A 7592-nucleotide genomic window follows, 5' to 3' on the forward strand; every position below is an offset into this window, starting at 1 on the left:
GATCTTTACTTGTTTTCATTCCAAAGAAAGGTTATCCAACAGAGTGTGGAAATTATCGAACAATATCATTAATATTGCATGCAAGCAAGATTCTGCTGAAGATTATCTCAAAATAACTGGAACAGCACATCAGCAGAATACTGCCAGAAGTGCAGGCTGGCTTTAGAAGAGGCTGTGATACTATGGATATTGTAGCTAATGTTAGATGCATCTCGGCCAAAAGCAGGGAGTACCAGAGCAATGTCTGTGTTTCATCGTTTGTGAAGAGGCATTGACTGTGTGGACCACACAAACTGTGGCTGACTCAGAAGAATGGGAATCCCAGAACACTTGATCGTGCCTATGTTTGGACCAGGAGTCAGTCGTCAGAACAGAGCAAGGGAACACTGCATGGTTCAAAATTGGGAAAGGTGTATGCCAGGGATGTGTCCTAGCTCCATACTTTTTCAATCTATATGCAGAACAGATTATTCAGAAAGCTGGGCTCTGTGAGAAGAAATGTGGCATCATGGATCCTGGGTCTAAAAACATGCTCCATCCCTGGCTTTTTCCCCTGTGATGGTTGTGATGTTCCCCCTTCCACCTTTGGAATGTCTCATTTTAAGTGTAGCCGGATGGCAAAAACTGACCAGTTGCCTTGGTAGAGTTTTATATACCTTATTTGCACGGCCCCACACCTGCAAGGATGCCATGTGCCTTATTTGCATTAACAGCAACCCACCTGATGTCCTTGATGGGCCACAAGCATCTTATTTGCATTTCCCCACCCAGGCTTTTCATGGCAGTTGCAAGATTAGCTGGAAAGGACATGTAAAAGTGACCCACTACAGGGATCTCTGGTGGCCTAGTGGCAAGAAACTGTGCTGCAATCCCAAAGGTGTGTGGTTCAAATGTACCAGATTCTTCACTGGAACAGGAGGGGTAATCTCCTGTGCCAGTTGGATCTGATTCAATGGTACACAACAAGAAAGGGGAGAGGAGTGACCCATTGCACCTTACACATCTTCAGTTTTCCATTTTTCCCTCTGAAGGCCTATTCACTATTCTTCAGCCTGAGATAATTAGAATGAGTGGATTTAGCTCATGAGAATAAGGATGAAAGAAGAACAATCTACATTTGGTTTGTGGTGGTAAAGAAGAGTACACAATATCCTGTGGACTGCCAAATAACAGGTCTGTCTTGGTAGAAGTAACAACTAGGTGCTCCTTAGAGGCAAGGATGATGAGACATGATCTTACCTACTTGGGCATGTTGTCAGCAGAGCCTAGTCTGTGGAAAACTAATATCATATTGGTAAAAGTGGAGGGTCAGAAAAGAGGAAGACCCTCAATGAGATGGATTGATACAATGGGCTGAAGCAAAGCAGAGATGGTGAGGAGACTCAGCAGAAGACCATGGATAAGGTGGGTTGACTCAGTGACCGGAGTAATGGGGGTGGTTGTATTGAAGACAGTGAGGTTGGCAAAGATAGTACAGGGTTCAGAGCTGTACATGGGGACACTGAGTCCTAAGTGACTCAAAGGCAGGTAACAATAGCAATATGGCACCTAACAACTATTTGATGAAGCTAATAAAATGAGCAGTTTTATCTTAAGATGTCTCTCTTTACAAGATACTTCTCTCACTCCTAGTCAACACTCTTGGTACCAACAGTCAGGAAATCAAAAAACAAATTGCACTGGAAAAATCTTCTGTCAGACCACTCCAGAGTACTGAGAAGCAACGATGTCAGTCTAGAGACTAAGGTGCACCTGATCCAGGTAATGGTCTTCGCAATTACTTGCTATGCATCAGAGAGCTTGACAATGACTAAGGATGACAGAAGAGTCGATGCCTTTGAGTTGTGGTGCTGGAGAAGAACATACCATGACCACCAAGAAAACAAATAATAGGTCTGTCTGATAAGAGAGTGAAACCAAGTTTCTCTTTGGAGGCTAGGATGTTGAAGCTCTATCTCCAATACTTTTGGCACGTGGCCAGGAGGGAGCAGTCCTTGTAGAAGGACATCATGCTCAGAAGGGTAGAGGGATGGCACAAGAGAAGAGGAGCCCGGATGAGATGGATTGATACAGTACCTGGGGTAATGGGGGTAGATGTGTCAGAGTCAGTGAGACCGGCTCAGGACAGCGTAGGCTTCAGAGTTTTATGTAGGGTCACTATGAGTCGCAGTTCTGGTCACTTCCTTATCATTACCTCATCTTACAGGTAGGCTCGCTAAGTAACACAGGTGTCTGGAAAGATCACTCCTTAAGTTAGCTTCCTATTCATTCTTCTAAACTCTACTTTGAGCTTGTATAGAAGTTTAATTTGCCCTGTGTGGTGGCACTTAACTCTACCTCCCCTCACTAGACCTTGAATGTCTTGGAGTTATCCTTGTGTCCCCAGGGCCATGTAAGTGCTCCAGGATGTGGCTGGACAATGCCTCCCCCCCAACCAACCACCACCACGGAATCCAATCATATTCTTCTCTTCTTCACTCATGTCTCTTAGCTTCTTTTTTTCTGAATTCTTCAATTTCTTAGAGTTGAAGTGTTGGTGGAACCAATCTTACTTTACATATTGAAATAGAACTCAACCAAAGCAAACAAGCCACTGAAAATGGGGGGGGGGTAATTTCATGTCATGCTGATCTTTTAGTTAGCAGCCCATCACTTTAACCACTGCCCCCAGGACTTCTCATTGCTAACTAATCTTAGGATATCATACCATTCTTTCCTGTTCATACTTCCATTAAATACACCTGTAAGTTAACTCTCTTAAATTATCTTGAGTTTCTCCTCACATGCAAAACCTAGATCAGGAAGCAGTCATCAGAACAGAGCAAGGAAACACCGTGTGGTTCAAAATCAGAAGTGCATCAGAGATGTGTACTTTCCCCATACCTTTTCAAGCTATATGAAGAACAGATCACTTGTGAGGGTGGACTTTATGAGGAGGAATGTGGGTGGCATCAGAATTAGAGGAAGACTCATGAGCTAGAGCCTGTGGTGATCAAGGAAGAAGTTCAAGTTGCTCTGAAGGAACTGGCAAAAAACAAAGCCCCAGAAATTGATGGCATGCCAGTTGATAACATTTCAGCAAACAGGCTGCCCTGGATGCACTCACAAACTTGTACCAAGAAATTGGGAGGACAAAAACCTGGCCAACTGATTGAAAGCGATCCATATGTGTTTCCATTCCAAAGAAAGGTAACCCAATAGAGTGTGGAAATTATCAAACAATATCATTAATATCACATGCAAGCAAGATTCTGCTGAAAATTATCCAAAAACGACTGGAACAGCACAAGAACTGCCAAAAGTGCAGGCAGGTCTTAGAAGAGGCTGTGTTAACTAGGGATATTATAGCTAATTTCAGATGGCTCTTGGCTGAAAGCAGAAAGTACCAGAGGAATCTCTATCTGTGTTATATTGATTATGCAAAGGCATTGTGTAAATCCTAACAAACTGTGGCTAGGTCTGAGAAGAATGGGAATTCCAGAACACTTGATTGTGCTAATGCGAAACCTGTACTTGGACCAAGAGGCAGTTGTCAGAACAGAGCAAGGATATACTGCATGGTTCAAAACCAGAAAATGTGTACAACCAGGGATGCATCCTGTCTCCATATCTTATCAATCTATATGCAGAACAGATCATCCAGAAGGCTGGGCTCCAAGAGGAGGAATGTGGTATCAGGACTGGAGGAAGACTCATCAACAACCTGCATTATACAGATGATACAACCTTGCTTGCTGAAACTGAGGAGGACCTGTAGTGCTTGCTGGAGAAGGTCAAGGACTGCAACATTAAATAGTGATTGAAAGTGGGCTCTGGTGGCCTAGTGGCAAAAAGCTGCACTGAAATCCAGAAGGTGCTCGGTTCGAATCCACCATATGCTCTGCTGGAGAAAGAAGGGCAGTCTCTTCCTGTGCCAGTTGGATCCAATTAGATGGTATACACACACACAACACACACAAAAAAACTAAACAAAAAATATGGATTGATGCTCCACATCAAGAAAATGAGGATTCTCACCACTGTGCCAATTGGCAGCATCATTATAATAGACAAGAGATTGAGATTGTTGACAGCTTCAGTTTCTTTGGCTCCACAGTCAACACTCTTGGCACCAAGTAGTCAGGAAATCAAAAGACAAATTGCACTGGGAAAGTCCGCTGTCAAGGACCTATCCACTGTACTGAAGGGGAATGATGTCAGTATAGGGACTAAGATGCACCTGATCCAGGCCATGATCCTAACAATTACTTGCTATGCATCAGAAAGCTGGACAGTGATTAAGGATGATAGAAGAAGAATTGATGCCTTTGAGCTGTGGTGCTGAAAGATATTATTGAATTCGCCATGGGCCACGAGGAGAACAAACAGGTTCATCCTGGAAAGGGTGAAATCAGGTTGTTTCTTGGAGGCAAGGGTTCTGAAGGTTCATCTGACATATTTTGGGCATGTTGTAAGGAAGAACCAGTCCTTGGAGAGGGATATCATCCTGGGAGGGTGAAGGGACAATGCAAAAGAGGAAGACCCTCGATGAGATGGATTGACTCAGTGACTGAGGTATTGGGGTAAGTGTGTCAGAGACTATAAGCTTGGTTCAGTAAAGAGCAGGGTTCAGAGGGTCTCTATGAGTCGCAATCAATGGAACATAACAACATCAACAGCTTGTGATATGTAGATGACAACAAGCTTGCTTGCTGAAAATGAGGAGGACCTGAAGTGTGTTCTGTAGAAGTTCAACAATTCTAATCTTTAATATGAATTGAAGCTCAACATCAAGAAGGCAAAGATTTGGGGGGATGAGTGGACAGGGAGGAAAATGTGTAATAATGAATGAGGGGAAAAAGCTATGTCTCAATTTGGTTTAGGATGCTTAGTGATAAGGCAGTTATGAAATGATGTAATGATGTAGTCATCTCCTATTTTGTGATGTTCTGTAGTGATTATATTTTTATAACACTTCTTTTCACATAGTAAAGGTCTTTAGAACTTAAAAAAAAGCATCATAAAAACAGCACCATCTGTTAGGATAAATAGTTAAAAGCTGTTAGTATTTATTGTGAATAAAGTATATTTCATCCCTTAAAAAATAAAAAAGACAAGGATTCTTACCACTGGGCCAACAGGCAGTACCATGATAGATGGGGAAGAGGTTGAGATTTTTAACAATTTTGTGGTGCTGGAGAAGAGTCTTGAACACACCATGGACTGCCAAGAAAACAGACAAGACTGTCTTGGAGAGGGTGAAAGCAAGTTTCTCCTTGGAGGCTAGGATATTGAAGCTCCATTTCACATATTTTGGGCTAGGAGAGACTGGTCCTTGCAGGACATTAGGGAGGGTGGAGGGACAGCACAGGAGAAGACCCTGGATGAGATGAATTGATAACTAGGGCAATGGGGGTATGTGTGTCAGAGTCAGTGAATCTGGCTCAGGACAGGGCAGGCTTCAGAGCTGTTGTACATAGGGTCACTATGAGTCACAGGCAACTTGATGGCATGTAACAGTTATGAGTTCTAGAAATTAAAAAGACAATTATTTAATAGAGTAACTATCAAGGATCTAAGTGTAAAAAAGTTGGAAGGTTATATTCGAATTGCTCATTACTTAGAAATAAAGGAACAATTACAAGGCATAGAAAATAGAATGAAAGACTTCATGAGTGCAGAGTCCAAAGCCCAGAACCAAGCCTAGGGTCCCTGTGACTCTGGGGCATGGCGGGTAGGGAGTTGTGCTACTAACCAAAAGGTCACACCTTCTCTGCTGGTTTATACCTGCCAGCTGCTCTGTGAGAGAAAGATGGGCAGTCTTATTCTGTGTGATTTACAGCCTTGGGAACTGGTCGTTCTGATTCCCCGAGTTCAGCAGCCCTACCTACAATCCTGGTGATGGAGCCTGTAGCCAGTTACAATGCAGCAGAGGTCATTGAGGTCAGAGCTCAGCCAACAGCCCTGAGAGAGAAAGATGGGCTGTCAAATCCCTTTCCAATCTACAGCCTTGGAAAGTGATGGAAGGCCACTCTGAATCAAAACCAACTGGCCCACCGTGAGTGAGTGCCTGGGCATCCATTCTGACCCTTGATAACCCTCCATCCAGTTTCCCAGCCTGTAGATAATTTTGACAGATTGCCCCATCTTTCTCCTGAGGACCAAGCTAGCTGGTGCATTAAGACTTTTTGGTTAGCAGAGTGACACATAGGGACTACATCTCCCAGATTTCCTTAGGTTTGTAGTAAAAACTGCAGGATACCACAGACTCTGGGCAGAGACATTATGCTGTATTTGGTAGGGAAATGTATTGTCTCGAACAGGAGGGCTTTTAAGGTAGAGCCAGCCTCATAATTGATTGATTTAGAGGCTCAGTGGTGCTATCCAGGACCTGAGGTCTTAACGTTTCTCCGTGTTCCACCCACAGTGAAGAGATACCTCTAGCAGTTCTCAGGAGGTCTCAGAGAAATTCCTCATGTTTCACTGGCCACAAGTAGGCAGCTTTTGGTTATTTCCTCCCTGGCAATGGGAATGAAAGCAATCCCTAGGGACAATCAGGTTTACCTCTGACTCAAAGGGATGATTCAGATCTTGTTAAGGAAGAGGTTGAAGACACTAAATACTTAGGAAAAGATTTTATCTAGAGTGAATGACAGTGATGATTAAGATAGCCTTTTTTTGTCACTGTAAAAATAATGAATGCAAGAATTACTGCGACAGCTACTAAAAGAATGCAAATGCAGAGCAGGTTGCTGTGTTTATGAGAGGCGTCAGTGGCTCTCAGTGCTGTGCTCTCCGCCACCGCGACAGTTAGCGCATTCTGGCGGAGATACCTGAAAAATGGCTGAAAATTCCAATTCCAGTGACAGTGATTCATCTTGTGATTGGACTGTCATCAGTTATGAGGGATCTGATATTGAGATGGTGAATTCTGAACATGGTGTAGCCAATGATTCGTCTTTTGAGCACGAGGAAGTTCAAGTTTTGTCAGGTGTAAACAGCCAGAGTGACACAACGGTGATGGGAGAAATTGCTTATCCAGTTGTGGAAGAAACCAAGTCAGCAGTTGAAGCAGAGGAAGAAACACCATTTGAAGACAATATCTACTTTGGAACTGTCAGTGATGATTCTGATATTGTTACCCTTGAGCCACCTAAGTTAGAAGAAGTTGGAATTCAGGAAGAAGCTGTAATTGTTGAAGAAGCACAGAGCTCAGAAAACTTTCACATGGGTTCTTCCTTTAGCAGCCAGTATACATTCTGTCAGCCAGAAATTGCATTTTCATCTCAACATAATGATGATGAATCAAGTAGTGATGAAATTGATCATCAGCCCAGTCCTGCTTTTAGACGTCCCTGTGCTAGGAAAAAGACTGTTTCTGATTCAGAATCTGAAGAGGGATCGCCTGCTGAATGGGAGACCGAACCTTGCAAGGAGAACTTGGATAAGCACCAGTTCAGTAATGGTCTTAATAAATGTGTCATACTTGCTTTGGTGATTGCCATCAGCATGGGATTTGGGCATTTCTATGGTACAGTTCAGGTTCTGAGGCATCAACAGTTGGTCAAAAACCATGAAGATAAATTAAGTGATATGAAGGATTATATTTCCCA

The 7592-nt window shown here is 43.1% G+C and overlaps 1 pseudogene; it reads left to right on the forward strand.

Moving 5' to 3' along the window:
• Positions 1 to 6819: 6819 nt before the first annotated feature.
• Positions 6820 to 7592, forward strand: part of LOC102860263 — a 3167-nt pseudogene continuing 2394 nt past the window's right edge.

This window comes from Elephantulus edwardii, unplaced genomic scaffold, assembly GCF_000299155.1.
Source record: "Elephantulus edwardii isolate Elephantulus edwardi_28Jun2011 unplaced genomic scaffold, EleEdw1.0 scaffold00121, whole genome shotgun sequence".
In the NCBI taxonomy this organism is placed as follows: Eukaryota; Metazoa; Chordata; class Mammalia; order Macroscelidea; family Macroscelididae; genus Elephantulus; species Elephantulus edwardii.